The following is a 16,603-nucleotide window of genomic DNA, read 5'->3' as shown; positions in this document are numbered from 1 at the left end:
GGCTAAATCAAATATATTTGTGAACCCTTGCCAGGAGGAGTTGCTGCTCGCTCGCAATCTTTTCTGCGCGGAGCCGTCCACGTAGTTATTCCTAGGTGCTATGTACTGAAATTTTTTTTCGCGTGGAGTTTACGTGGAGGGGCGTGAAAACCGAAATGAAGTAATTTAGCTGTGCGTACCATGCGGATGTGCCAACTTAAACCAAACTTAAAGCTTTTTGAGCAGCCCAAGTACTAACTTTATGTTACTAACACGCTGACACTTGCAGTCAGATAAAGGTATAAAGGTTTTCGTTTTTCATAAATTATTTTATTCCTTTGGCAAATCCCTGTACTTACCTGTTTAAATAAGGGAAAATACTTTTACTTATACTTCACTTTTTCGCAGTGAATCATCCATTTGCTATATACTACGTCTTGGCTTTGTCTTTTTTTGGTTTTCCTGTATATCATCTATAATCTCTTGATAGTTTATGTTGCCTCCAGCTTTCCCCAACATGCTGGACCTTTGTGTATTAATCAGCAGTACACTCTCAATTACTCCAGCACTGCAGATCTTCTCCCAGGCAAGCTCTCTGTGAACAGAGAGCTGCAAATTTAACAGCAGAAATTTTCTTTTTTAATTGTTTTAACAATGTAATCTTCACTGTAGCAATTTGAAATTTGCAACAGGAATACAAAACAACTGCTTCTCATTGGAAATGGCGTTCTGAACACTCCAGGTTCATCTTCAGAGCTTCCTTAGGGACAGCAGATAAGTGCACTTGGTTGTAAATCAGCCTGCTGAGAAGGCAGAGGAGAACATGGATTAAATTTCATCCGTATGCTCTTGAACCGCTCAGTCATGTTTACCCTGCAGGGCTGCCGGTGGCGTTCTGCTGTCAGAGGAATTACTCTCCAGCTTTTTGCAACTTCACCAGAACCAAAGGATAGAGGGAGAACAAATTTGGTTGTTGTTTATTAGCAGATGTTTTACATCTAATATAAGCTTCAAATAGAAATAAGTATAAAATAGTATAAAATAGATAAGATAAAGAATTTTTGTTCCTGCAAGCATTTTTTTAAGCATTCATCTCAACCTTAATGAGCAGGAACTGAAGTAAATTAAAGTTTTACATCTGAATCGCAGTTCTCATAATCCAAATCTTCCTAGATTTTTTTTAATCCAGGGGGAAACACAAATACTGCACTCCCCAGATAGTTTCCTCAAGTTTTCGCAAAGTTCTTAGGGTGTATCTGTAAGTTATATATTGGGTCTGGTATAATCCCATACAATATCCATTAGAAGAGAGGCAAACAGGAAGCATCCTGGTAATATTAAAGGAAAAGTTCGGTCATATTCAGAATTCAAACTTCTGAAAGTACTTTAAATATGCAATTATTACATACTGATTAATAAATGACAATTGTTTTTATTCAAAGTAATTTTCATTTGAATGTGCTTTACAGGAGACATCCATTTAGATCACTACTGCCACCTACTGGTTTGTGACGTCCCTGTGAGGTATCGGCTGTTAATCAAGTCCCAGTGCTGTATTCAATTCAATTCAATGTATCTTTATTGTCATTGTCACAAGAACAACGAAATTTTAAAAAGTGCCATCGATCAGTGCATATGCTTAAAAACAAAAAACAAAAAAAAATCACTGTCCCACCATTTACACATAATATAAGAAATAAATAACAATAACTGATACAAAACAACTAGTAAGATACAAGTACATTCTCCCACACATCATCCATGATGATTAATGGTTATTTTTGGTTGCATTTAGTTTTGTTATTGCTGTCGGGTAAAAACTGTCTCTAAGGCCGTTGGTTCTTGGTTTGATTGCTCTGTATCGTCTGCCTGAAGGCAACAGTGTAAATAGAGAATGTCCGGGATGAGAAGTGCAAGTCCTCCAGTGAGGGGAGAGGGCAGCCAATGATTTTTTTGGGCTGTGTTCACAACCCTATCTGGTGTTTGTCACAACGCACTATTATCCAAGTCATCCTGAAAACATTCTCCTTTAAAATGTTGGCTACATATTACGTGTTTTTTCTCTGGCGAGAAACTTGATGGCAAATCCTCCCTCTTCCAGTTGGCAATCCAGCGTCAAACCCATCCGTGGAGGATCAGGAATCGGAAAAGTGAAATAACAATTTTTGTTTTCACTTTTACCCGCTGTATTCCAACATCCAGCTGCCATGCACGTGGGCATTGTCAGTTTCACTATAGCTCTGGTGAATTTCAATGGTGAAGTCCTCTGGAAATCTTCAATAATTGTTGTTGATTGCAGATGTGTCTAGTAGTTCCCATTGATTTTGCTTGTAAAGCGGGGAGAATGGCGCTAGGCTTACCGCACCGTGACGTCACTGCTGGAAGATGGCAGTAGGGAGATGTACTATATTTGGGCAAAAATGAAAAATGGCCGCTCCCAGACTCGGTGATCGCCACGAAAAATATTGTTTAATTCATTAAATGACCGCGAACGTATTAGTTTTAGGTATAAATAATGATCCATTGATTATTCCTTGCTGACCAATCCAATCCAATCCAATCCACTTTATTTATATAGCACGGTTTAAATAAACACAAGGTTTCCAAAGTGCTGCACAAAAAGATAAAATAACTAAAATAAATAAAAGTAATAAAATAAAATAAAATAAAAGCACTGCCCGCACAGGATAAAAAAATGCATGTGTATACATAAAATCAACATGTGTACATAAAATCAACATGTGTACATAAAATCAACACTCTACATGGTGTTAAAAGCCAAAGAAAAGAGGTGGGTTTTAAGAAGAGTTTTAAAATGAGACAGAGAGGTGGCCTGTCTAATGTGCAGCGGCAATGCATTCCAGAGTTTTGGAGCTGCAACAGAAAACGCTCGATCCCCTCTGAGCTTAAGCCTTGCTTTAGGCACTGTCAGGAGCAGCTGACCAGACTAATGAACAACTACTGCAATGATATGAATGTCAGAAAACACAGAAAACACATCTTTACAAGGTCTAGTTCTTTAGTTCTGTGGTTGGGCACTACAACAGCTATACAGTAGCATGCCAGTTATGCCTGGGTGAAAATGTTTAGACAGATGAAAATGTGGAAGTTTTACCTATTAGGATAAACCCGACTTGCTCAAGTCAAATTCAGACAAAATGGATATAAATGTTCATATTTCTTTTTAGATGGACTTTGTGAATAGAGATAATGCTTATTAGAAAGATAAGAGGAGTCTGTAGTTTTCATGCTAGCATCACCACAATTATGAAAATACAAAATAAGAAAATCTGGTCTCTCATTTGTAAATTATGGAGAGCAGATGGACTAATTGGATAACGCCAAGTTTTACTTATTACGGTTAACAGCATGACAGACCAGCATGTCTACTTCAGACTCATCTGCTGTTATTTCTGTTGACATTTTCGCAAAGTTTGATGAACTAACAAAGTAAGACTCGCACAGAAAAAAAAACACATTTTTGTGCAAAGTGTGCCCATCAGAACTTGATAAACAAGTCAGTATGTCAGCCATGTTCCCTTCAAATTCAAAGGGGAACGCCGTTTTTTTACATTGGGCCCTTCATTTTACATTATTACATCATGTTCTACTCACCCATATGAGTTTTGTGTCATTTGGAGCCATTCTGAAGATATTCAGTTAGGTTATGTCCAAGTAACGCCTTCCTATGGGAGATGGACACACTCCGCTTTGTTTTAAAAAAATGTTGGGATCTGGAGGCTTGTCCACTTTCTCCACCAGAGGGCGCCTGAGATCTTCCTCCTGATGGCATGAGCTTACTCCTACACACCTGTTTCCTATCTGCTCATCAGGAGACCTATTTAAGGAGGAGGAGGCTGACACTTCCCTGCCAGAGTGTTTGCCAGTAATGGTATAGCAAGACCTGAGCCAGCCTGCCTGATCTGAAACCCTGATTTTGTGAACCTGTCTGATCCTGTTTCTCTCTGCCTCACAGATCCTGACTTCTCTGGAAACCTGAAACCCTGGAGATAGAAATCTCTGTCTGGAATCTGCCTGCCTGCACTCCGCCTCAGTCTCTACCCTCAGCCCTCTGCCTGCCGACTAGCCTCTGGACTCACAAGGTTCCCTCCCTGCTGATCAGAATCCTCTCTGAGCAGGTATTTATTCCCGTCATCTGTAAACTGCAAGTTTCCTGGATCAACTCTAACTGCTCTGTCCTCCTCAGTGGCTTCCCTCCCGTGACCAGTCAGAAGAACCCAGAAACTGAGTTCCATTTACTTGTAAACATTGTAAATAAATCATCAAAACTTTTCTCCCTGTTTCAAGAGTGATTTCTGCATGTGGGTTAGACGCCTTGAACCCAACATGACAAAAAATATAAATATAAAAAATATAACTGCGGATGTCTAGGGGACAGTGATTCGTCTACGTGTTATGAATGCTGGCGTACCATAAAGGATCAATTGTGAACAGTTTAGTTTGTGCCTTCAAGTCGTTGCCCAAAGGAAGACGTTACTTGGATATAACAAAACGGAATATCTTCAGAACGGCTCCAAATGACTCAAAACTCATATGGGTGAGTAGAACATGATGTAATAACGTAAAATCAAGGGCCCAATGTAAAAAAAACGAGGTTCCCCTTTAAGGCGACACATTGAATTAAAGCATCTGAGCTATCTGCGGAATTATCTGCTTCTGAATGAGGAATGAGCAGAACCTGAATGTTCCTCTAGGTTTCTTGGCTAAATAAAGGCTTCACTTCAGCCTTTTGCAATTATGCTGGCAGTTCCATACTAACTCGCCTTAAATGCTTCAGCTTGTTAGAAACAGAATGAGCAAAAAAGCTTCAAAGAAACTGATACTACACCAGCAGGACACTGTAATTTGTCAGCCACTTCTATAAAAATAAATTAAAGTTAAATAATATCAGTATTTACCTTTAAGCACTGCCACTGTCTCACCACTTCTGACCCATTTCTTCTTCTTTACTTTTACTCATCCATGACCATGAATGAGAATTCATGGTCATGGATGAGTGTCTCATCAGGAGCTTTAGAGTGGAGCCTCTGCTGACTGGTCGTGATGTCTCAGTGAGCAGCACGGGGCCCCTCAACCCATTAATGAAGTCATTGATTCAAACTCCCATTTGAGTTTGTCTAGACTTTAATTTGTTCTTTAACTTCTATTCAAATGGAGTAGAAAAAATAAAAACAAAATTAAACTGAATTATTTGAATCAATTTATATATTTTTTTAAATAAAATTGATGTAATTTCAGCAGTAATTCAGTTCAAGGCATCTTTTTTAGGGCTTCAGATTTATTTTAAATGTAAAGTACACTTTTAATTGACTTCATACACCTTGTTAGCTGTTGGTGTAAAGGATTATATAAGTGTGGGAGTCATTTAGTTGCTGTATTTCAGTGCTGCTGAGGCTTCGGTCCTCGGCTGGCGTCCCGACCCCTGGACCTGCTGCAGGTGTCTTTGCTTGGTTTAATGCTCAGTCATTTTGAGAGGGACATCAAACAGACGATTGTTGTTTTGCTGTTTGATTCAGTCTGCAGGTGGCTCCTATCTTCTGCAGATCTGCTGTTTCATGTCTTTTTGAGAGCATTTTTGCAACTCACTTCATTCCTATTTGCTGTTACGCAAGTAAATGTTGTATGAGTCACATATTTCTTTTTCAATGTTGTTTTTACCTCAATTTACATTTTGCAGGGATAATAAGAGCAGCAGGCTATTTTTTTTTCAAAGGAGCCCTGTATCGCACACAAACTAAGGTTGGCCAATTAGGAATTTCGATATATAATTTTTTGTGTTGAAAAAGTTCAATTAGAGCAAACCGACCTCAATCAATCAATCAATCAATCAATCAATCAATCAATCAATCAATCAATCAATCAATCAATCAATCAATCAATCAATCAATCAATCTCTTTATTTAGACACAATTATGGTGCATAAACAGACAAAAACAAGAACAATAATAAAAAAGAGAAAAAAAAATATATAAATATATATATATATATATATATATATATATGTATATATATATATATATATTAGTGCTGTCAAACTATTAAAAATGTTAATTGCGATTAATCGCATATTATCAACAGTTAACTCGAGCTTAATCGCAAATTAATCACATATTTTATCTTTTTTTTAATTTATTTTATTTGGCCATTTAAAAAAGCAATTATGCAAAAATGTAAAAAAATACATGCTTAAACAGAAAGTTTTTTTTTTATTATTATCATTATTTTTCAAGCACTTTTCAGAAACTAGAATAAAATTATCCTGGTTTAAATTCTACATTTTAAATTAGGCATTATGCTTCCATCAAAACTTTACAAAACTTCCATCAAAACTTTACAAAACTACAGAACAGTAAACAGTACTTCAAAGTACTCAATAAGCTTAAGTTTTTTCTCAAACATAGGAGAAAAATAACGATGTACTGTTAAAATAAAGTGCACATTCCGTTATGAAATACAGATTTAATTCAAATGAAATTAAGTTACTCACAAAATAATAAATAAATCAAACGACATTACAATAACAGGGCTTTGCAGGCATCTCAGTAACATAACATTTTACATGTAGAACATTTTCAAAATGCTTTAATATTCCTTTGGTCTGAACAGGAGCTGCAGCAGCAGCGCATTCCACATGACTTAGTTCATTTCTTTGTCTTGTTGGCACTAAGCCAATGAGACGCTCGTTTCTTCTGGAAAACACACAGACGACTCGGGTTTTGTCAAGACAGCCTTCTGGCATAACTTTAAATAAAAACGTATCATTCAGGATACCTTGTCTGCTGGCCATTTTTGCCCATTCAATTCACGGGTCTGTTATGCTGCGGACTCTCCCGCAAACTTAGCATTCCTGAAGCTACGGAAAGCGCCGAGGGTAAAACAAACAGTACAGAGAGCGCTGCGGAAAAATAAAGATTACAAGCGAACGGTGCATTTGTTTTGATGCGCTTGTTTTGATGCGCGATTAACGTGCGTTAAAAAAAATGTTGGCGTTATAGTCTAAAGCAGTTAACGCGTTAATAACGCTTTAAAACTGACAGCCCTAATATATATATATGCAGAGTCTGTTAAGCACAGCAGCGCAGGTTGGTACATTGACATTCACAAACATCTGACTGGCACTACACCATCGGGGCACCCTTGTCATGTTGGGGTCTAATCTTCTAACCCACATGCAGAAACACTCAAGAGACAGGAAAAAAGTTAAAAGGTTTATTGACAATGTTTTCTGAGAAATGTGAACGGGGTCTTGGTTCGTCAGGCTGGTCACGGGAGGGAAGCAACTAGAGGAGGACAGATCGGTTAGAGTGGATCCAGGAAACTTGCTGTTTAACGGCGGTTTGGGTTAATACCTGCTCAGGGGGTATTCTGATCGGCAGGGGGGGAACCTTGAGGGTCCAGAGGCTGATCGGCAGGCTGAGGGCAGAGGCGGAGACGGAGGGCAGACAGGCAGGTTCCAGGCAGCGAGAGTTTTCTCCAGGAGTTGACTGATCACCAGATATGTCAGGATCATTACTGGCAAACACTCTGGCAGGGAAGTGTCAGCCTCCTCCTCCTTAAGAAAGCCTCCAGATGAGCAGATGGGAAACAGGTGTGCAGAAGTCAGCTCATGCCCTCAGGAGGAAGATCTCAGGCTCCCTCTGGTGGAGGAAGGTTGACAAGCCTCCAGATCCCAACAACCCTAATATTAAATCAAGGTTTATTTCTGTGCAATTTGAAATATTATTTTAGAAGAATTGGTGGAGATGGCAAAATTCGATTCTTTTTACTAAACTTTGCAAAGGTTTTTACCCACCAAGTGTGAAAAAAGTTTCCATCACTTGACTGTAAAAAAAAAAAAACATGTCAGATGGTAACTCATAATTATGAGATTTAAAGTCATAATTATGAAACATAAAGTTACTGTATGTGATCTCTTTTATCTTCTGACATGGGATCTGGCTTTGAGCTCGTCTGCCTGGCTGTGTTTTCCTGGACGGGGCCGCCTGTGGAGCTGGTTGACAGTTGCCTTTTGTACAGTGGGGCAAAAAAGTATTTAGTCAGCCACCAATAGTGCAAGTTCTCCCACTTAAAAAGATGAGAGAGGCCGGTAATTTTCATCATAGATATACCTCAACTATGAGAGACAAAATGAGAAAAAAAAAATCCAGAAAATCACATTGTCTGATTTTTAAAGAATTTATTTGCAAAATATGGTGGAAAATAAGTATTTGGTCAATGACAAAAGTTCATCTCAATACTTTCTTATATACCCTTTGTTGGCAATGACAAAGATCAAACGTTTTCTGTAAGTCTTCACGAGGTTTTCACACACTGTTGCTGGTATTTTGGCCCATTCCTCCATGCAGATCTCCTCTAGAGCAGTGATGTTCTGGGGCTGTCGCTGGGCAACACAGACTTTCAACTCCCTCCAAAGATTTTCTATGGGGTTGAGATCTGGAGACTGGCTAGGCCACTCCAGGACCTTGAAATGCTTCTTACAAAGCCACTCCTTCGTTACCTTCGTTACGAAGCCAGTCCTTCGCGGTGTGTTTGGGATCATTGTCATGCTGAAAGACCCAGCCACGTTTCATCTTCAATGCCCTTGCTGATGGAAGGAGGTTTTCACTCAAAATTTGACAATACATGGCCCCATTCATTCTTTCCTTCACACGGATCAGTCGTACTGGTCCCTTAGCAGAAAAACAGCCCCAAAGCATGATGTTTCCACCCCCATGCTTCACTGTAGGTATGGGGTTCTTTGGATGCAACTCAGCATTCTCTCTCCTCCAAACACGACGAGTAGAGTTTTTACCAAAAAGTTCTATTTTGGTTTCATCTGACCATATGATATTCTCCCAGTCATTGTCTGGATCATCCAAATGCTCTCTAGCAAACTTGAGACGGGCCTTGACATGTACTGGCTTAAGCAGGGGGACACGTCTGGCACTGCAGGATTTGAGTCCCTGGCGGCGTAGTGTGTTACTGATGGTAGCCTTTGTTACTTTGGTCCCAGCTCTCTGCAGGTCATTCACTAGGTCCCCCCGTGTGGTTCTGGGATTTTTACTCACCGTTCTTGTGATCATTTTGACCCCACGGGGTGAGATCTTGCGTGGAGCCCCAGATCGAGGAAGATTATCAGTGGTCTTGTATGTTTTCCATTTTCTAATAATTGATCCCACAGTTCATTTCTTCACACCAAGCTGTTTACCTGCAGTATTGCAGATTCAGACTTCCCAGCCTGGTGCAGGTCTATAATTTTGTTTTCCGGTGTCCTTTGACAGCTCTCTAGTTTTGGCCATGGTGAAGTTTAGAGTGTGACTGTTTGAGGTTGTGGACAGGTATCTTTTATACTGATAACGGGTTCAAACAGGTGCTATTAATGAAGGTAACGAGTGGAGGACAGAGGAGCCTGTTACAGAAGAAGTTACAGGTCTGTGAGAGCCAGGAATCTTGCTTCTTTGTAACTGACCAAATACTTATTTTCCACCATATTTTGCAAATAAATTCTTTAAAAATCAGACAATGTGATTTTCTGGATTTTTTATTCTCATTTTGTCTCTCATAGTTGAGGTATATCTATGATGAAAATTACCGGCCTCTCTCATCTTTTTAAGTGGGAGAACTTGCACTATTGGTCGCTGACTAAATACTTTTTTGCCCCACTGTATCTCTGTTTCTTTTTCCATGTCTGATTCTGGTAGTTTTTCCTCTCTACTGTCACTACAAGCATGCTTGGTGTGAGGTATTGCCTCCGAGTCAATGAGTTGATGCAATCAGCTGGTTTTCCCATAATTATGGAGTTTATAGCTTTGAATTACGAGACCAGAGATGGCTGTCATCACATGATATGACAGCAATAAGAAATATGCTTATTTATGAAACTGGAGGAGTATTGACATTTTTAAATCAGTTCATGACAGACAAGGCAGCGTGGATGAAAAGTCAGAAGACTTTACTCTACCTATATATCACGTGATCTTGCCCTACATCTTGCATCAGGATGAAGCAACAGAAAGACACCATGACTGAAAGGCCATGCAGGCCAAAGGAATCAGAACCTTCTGACTCACAAAGTTAAGTGGGAATGTTGGTAATCTCAGAACCAGACTCTGAAGAACAGACTTTCTGCAATGTTTCTGTCATGATGGGTTCACTAAAAGCGACCCAAGTATGCAGAACACCACTGACGGACACGGGGATGAAAGTTTAACAAGTTTATTTTGCTCAAGCACACAGAATGTACTGGTTCGGGTTCGGGGCCTGGATACTGGTTCACCGGAGTCTGCGTGAGAGACAGTTCAGTTAGCGTTGCCAACAGAGGTTTGATTTCCTGAAGCCTACTGATTGTACCTTGAGGGTTCTTGAGGTTTAGCTTTGGGAGAGTCTCTGTTGGATCTGGAGAGGGGTTCATCAGCAGAGTCCGCTAGCTGCTTCAGCGTCTCACTTCTAGTAATGCACAGACCTTGGCTTTAGGTTTTCCAGCTCTTAGCCCTGAGCTGCTTGGAGGTTCTCTAGGATTCTTCAGGTTTGGCTCAGAGGGTCGGCTCGGCAGGTTAGCTCTTCCTGAGCTTCTCAGAGGAGACACTGGTTTCCTGGAAGACAGAGACAATGGTTAGAATCCAGGCTGGATTCAAAGTCATAAGTTTCACTGAGGATCTAGGCTTAAGCGCTGACCAACTGGAACAACACTGCGGCGTTGAGGCAAGGTCTGAAGACAGCTTAAGTAGTGGATCCTCTGATGATCTTGATGAACTGCAGCTGTGCAGGAGGCTCCCTCAGAGGATCCACGGCGGACTCTGCTGGAGAAAGGTGGAACTTCTCCAGCTCCCAACAGTTTCTCTCTGTTTCACTCTTCAAAAAATCCAGAATTCTCCAATTTGACGAGCTTGTAGAATTTAAATGGCTCAATTTATGTTCAAAGTATCTAAAAAGTTGTTACCTGAGCACATACAGAGCATGTTTTCTGAAAGAGAAGTGGGGTATAATTTAAGGGGTTACTCAAATTTAAAGATGCGCACGTTGCGAACAACAAGAAAAAGCTTCTGTATTTCAATTAAAGGTGTAAAGTTATGGAACAACTTAAATGAAGATTTAAAACAAAGCAATAGTTTAATACAATTCAAAAGAAAATATAAGGAGTTAATTTTCAATAGAGAAAGGAAAAATGTGTGTATTGAAGATAACAACTTGGTGTAAGGGTTTGGAAAGACAAAGCAGCATAAAAAGGGAAATGTTTAGGTAAATATTAGTAACTGCTGACTGCCACTTTGACTTTCACTTGACTTTGATTTTTTTTATTAACAGTAGGACTTTAAGTTTTCAAGTGTTTAGGGGGTAGGAGTTAATAAGTTTTCACTTCTTCCTACCCCATTTTGAGCATGATATGTCAATTGAAACAAATATCTGTATTTTTTCTCTTCGTTTTTGTGCACTTCTTGTTACTGAGCACTATTTTATTTTTTTATATTTGTATCATGTTCGAATAAATTTCATTTCATTTCTGTATTTACAGGAAACGTTGGATGGCCAGATACTGGAGGCTTTCCTCTCATAGCTCTCTACAAATAAAGTTGTTGATGATCACGATGATGAAGATAATCAATGCTTTTTTTAATATATGCTTAGATTATTGTAATGGACGCTGTATTAGAGTGAATCAGTCATTTCCTACTCGTCTGCAGATGATGGCTTGTAAAAAGAAGGACTGTTTCTTCTTTCTACCTCCAGCACAGACACCAAGCAGTCCATTCCTTCTCCCCCTAGCTCTGCCGTCGTTTGTCCAGTCACACTTTGCTGATCCAGCACAGTACTCCTTCTATCTTCTGCAGTTAGCCACTTAAAACTAGCTGCAGCCAGCCATAGCCCCTCACAGCCTAGCTCTGCCTGCCTAGCTGGATTCTCTGTTGTACCACTGTCCTACTTCCGGGCATGCTGTATCCCAACAGCTATTTGGAATCAATGTTTTTTTCCACACATTTTTGACTTTTCTTCATTTTTTTTTACTCCGCTGGGAATTAGGCACTTACATCCATTGCTTCAGCCTTTTTGGCAGTTGCATGAATTTATACCTCTGGTCATGTGATGTTTTGATGGTAAATTTACCCAGAAAGGCTTCATTTACTAACAAAATGAGAGAATACACCATGATTTAACCCTGTAATGCCAAATGTATCGTATTTGATACATACGGTTTCTGAAATGTTTTGCCTCTGACACCTTTTGCATAATTTAATGGTAAAAACTTTGCTCAAAATCCTATTGTACACAATCAGATATACCTGGTAACAGCCAGTAGAAGACTACACAAAAAATAATCTTGACTTATCGCATAGTAATAAATTATTAATATCAAAAATGTATTTCTGTTTTTTCTTTTTACATATTTTGTTAAAAGGGCAAATAAGGAATTCAAACAAAAAAAAAGTAATTTTCTGTTTTGTTTTATTCTTGGATCGGGCTTTCAAGGGTTAAAAAACAACAACTTTGTGTTCAACTAAAATGAGCTTTCAAAAATTATATCAGAAGACTATGCCCCTTTAAATCCTAAAATAGATTTAGCTCTCAAAATTTTCAGCAACAGTATTATTACTAGATATTTTCATGATAACATGCAGCCTTTTAGTGGCCTAATCAAAGTCTTGACTTAACTGTCCTTTTTTATCTGTTCTTGCAAAACCCTAAACAGGACTTTTGTGTGTTAAAACTTTTTTTTAAACAAATGTAGGTGGTGACCTAAAGGGCAAATTATTTTATTTATACAAACTGAACTACAGCTGTTAAAGGTGGAGCAACATAACAGTCCATGTGTGAAACAAAGGCATGTGTGCAACACCTTTGCGCTGAACTGATAAGTTCATGCAAAGTGTGTCATCCTTTTTGTTTGTCATAATTCAAACTAACTGTTCTCGTAAAAGCCTCCAGCAAAATATAACTGCTACTTAGAAAGTAGCTTTTTAAACCTCAAGGCTTTAAAGGAGCATAGTTGCAATTCAAAAAACTGAAAATAAATGAAGTGCTTTTTTTCTTGAGTTGATCAGGTTAATGAAACACTCTGTCAATGGAATAAGACAATTTCTACTTAGAAAAAGAACAAAACATCTGCTGTTTCTTATTTCAAGCGCATAATATTTAATTATCTTATTTTAAAGGATAAATATTTGTTCCACTAGCAGATAATCTAATCTACCTACTCAAATTAAGGGGAACATACACGTCTATTAAGACAATTTTACTTGTATTTAGATTGTTTTTGCAGTGTATGTTGGATCTTTAGACATATTTTTTTTAAAGTTTTCTTCACAGTGAAAGAAAGATGCACATACCTGAACAGGAAAATTTTTTACTTTTACCTGTTGAAATGGAATAAAAAAATTAAAATTTTCTTTGGAAATCATGCAGACATCTGAGATGCATGTAAATTATTTATTTTGCATAATTCCAATATACTCAAAACACCATGTGTCAATGCAAATACACACAGTTCACATGGAGGACGGATCTATATAAAGTTTTCATATTTTATATGCGCTGGTTAGGCAGCATGGACAACTTGATGAGTTTGTTCTGTCCTGTTGGGGGGATGTTTCTTTGCTTTTCTGTGCTGCTTGGGTTGTAAAAATCCTCCAATCGGCTTTGATAAATAGAAGGTTGCTGCTCTATCACCTCTTGCAGCAACAGGGTTTCAGCTTTTATTCACTTTTTAGCAATTTCTCATTAATGGACCTTGGTCGGCCGCTCGTGAGCTTTGGTTCCACTGGTGGGGGTGCTCCCTCCTTTCACTCTTTACCATTTTATAACTTAGGTTCTAACAACCATTTTTATCGCATCACAATTATGTCATAATTCGCGAAAGCAAAATAAACATATTCGCATGTATGTTAAATTATTTCTGCGCATGGTTTAGCCCCTCCCACGCACGCTCGGGACCGTGTTTGGGATCTTACTGCGCGCACGATTTTCTATCCAGCAGCTGCGCTCTCGATAGCGTCTCTTCGGAGATAAGGCTCTTCTGTAAGCCTCCTCCTGATTGGGCCTTGCAGACAAACTCACATGGGAAATACTGTCAGGAAGCCTTTGACTGACAGCTCGTAATCCATAAGTGAATACGATGGCTGGAAGCAGGACAGTGACGGAGCCTTCTCTACCTTAGCAGTGTGATTGTGTCTGCAAGGCCCAATCAGGAGGAGGCTTACAGAAGAGGTTTGTCTCCGCCCAACCTCCTTTGCACAAGTAGAAAATCAGTTCTAGGGGAGATCGAGAGCACAGTCATCTTCGAGGGTAGCCGCTCGATAGAAAATCGTGTGCACGATGAGATCCCAAGCACGCGTGGGAGGAGCTGACGTGCTTAGAAAGCGCCCAAGCGTGCGTGGGAGGAGCTGACGCATTAACGACAAGGTGCTAAGATTAGCTCACTTTGCTATCACCACTCCCGTCTCTATTCCATCAAAATGGCCTCATTCCAACATACGGACAATTTGCCGGCAGTCTGCAAGCATGGCTGATTGTGTAAACTTTTAAATATTGTGATCAGAAAATTATGATAAAAGAACCATGGCTAACTGCTAATGTAGCTAACGCCACAATAACATGACTCAAATTTGTGTGTATACCTTCTCAAGAAAAGAAAAGTGTTATAAAAAGGAGTCCAATTTCTCTTCTTAGAATGATAAAAGTTAAATTTAAAGTCAATTTCATAAAGACTGTATATGTAAAGTAGCAGATTGTGACTCCATAAGCGCATTCACCTTTGTAGGCCTGTGGTGGACATTTTGTTTACTTATTGTAAGCCCTATCTAAGTGTTATTCAAAATCAACCCTAATCATTGTTTTATCTTTAAAACAGCAAGGATATATTTAAACTATTTAGTTATCTAAATCTTTAAGAAATTGAGAAATGTCAGGTTGTGCAACAGGCAAAAAAATAATTTAATAAATGATGCTGGACGAATTGTGACTACGTAAAGAACTATGGGAGAATTATCCTGCCATAATGCGAGAGCACATAATTTCAATTTGAGAAAAGAATTTCATCTTCTTGCACTCAAAACTTATAATGCTTACACTCAAAACATGCGCTCTCTCTCAAAAATTTTCTCTTCTCTCTCAAATCTTTGTTTCTTCTCTCAGATTTAATGCTTCTTGCACAGATATTTTCTCCTCTCGCTTGCCTCCTTCTCTTCGCGCACAAACCGCGCTCTGCACGAGTCTCAGATACGCTCGCAAACCCATAGGCTCTGCTTGGGGATTTTTTTTTGCTCTCTCTCAGATTGCAGTTGGATCGTCGCCTAGCAACCTTTCAAGCCAATAGAACGACAGCCTCAGAAAGGGTTCACTTGTTTAACCCTACTGAGTGTGCCTGTGCTACTACGCCACTTATAAGAGCGTCAGCTGAAATTGCTATTTACAGTAGTTTTGTGGCTCGATTCAGCAAAGTTCAGTACTTATGGATAACCCAAACCATTCTGAAGTAAGTAATTTTAAACAATTAGTGGTTTGTTATGTACAAAAGCAAAGAACCGACATATTAAATTATTATCCTGAAATACTTTGTTAGTATAATGGCAAATCTTTACGTTTTAACCAGTCAGATGTCAGTAGGGAGATCTTACCATATTTGGGTAAAAATGGCCGCTCCCAGACTCCTTTATTAATTAAATTTTTTTTTACTGATTAACGCTAAATTCATTAAATCACCCCAAAAGAATTATTTTTAGGTATAAATAATGATCCATTAATCATTCCTTGCTGAATGGACTTTTCCTTTAAAACTCCAATATATGAAGGTGTAAACACTGGCATGTGTAAAACAAAATAGACTTTAAGTAATAGTTCATTTTGGTTAAACTCCCTGAGGTGGGCTGTGCCCACACCTTCTGTCACATAAAGGATTGTGGAAAACATTAACCTCTTGATGCCTATTGTTGCAAATATGCAACAGACACTTTGAATTGGGCACCCATTTAACAGGGTTATGATGCTTTTTCAGGGCAATGTAACTGATTCAGGTAAATTCATCACTACACCTACATAGCAAGCACAAAAGAATAAAAGATACAGGAAAATGTTACAGATTCCTTTTTAAATGTTTGATCCTTCTGCATTAAGATCAGACTGTAGGTGCCTTTTTATTAAAATAAATAAGTAAATAATAATAAATACATTCATTGATAAATAAAGGCTTTAGCAATGGTTACTGCTGTTCTAAACATTAAGACTCCTGGGACATGGGAGAGCCGTCTCCCTGCATTCCTATTCGGTTATTAAGGACAGATCAGGCGGTGACAGTTTCCATCTGCTTCTTCAATGCATCTGCCTGAACATAAAAATTTGATGGAGGAAAGTCTGATTTTATTTTTCAGAGCAGATACAAATTTTCAAAGGCTTTTGACTGAATGATTCAGCCATTAACTCAGATCCTTCCTTTCAGCGTCCCGTGTCGTTTGTTATCAGAGATGTTTTTTGAGAAGACGGAATCAAAATGTTGGTATTTTTTTGCCTTCCACTTAAACTGCACAGCAATACATACAAACCAAAGTCAATACATTAGAACGCATTTTTTTTCTCAAACCTCATTTGTCAATCATACCAGGGGACATAAAGGGTATTCTCTGGAAATAATGGAAAA

This window comes from Cyprinodon tularosa, unplaced genomic scaffold (genome assembly GCF_016077235.1).
Source record: "Cyprinodon tularosa strain WSP-4 unplaced genomic scaffold, ASM1607723v1 ctg162, whole genome shotgun sequence".
Lineage (NCBI taxonomy): Eukaryota > Metazoa > Chordata > Actinopteri > Cyprinodontiformes > Cyprinodontidae > Cyprinodon > Cyprinodon tularosa.
The sequence above is the reverse complement of the archived record's forward strand: the minus strand, read 5'-3'. Positions refer to the sequence as shown.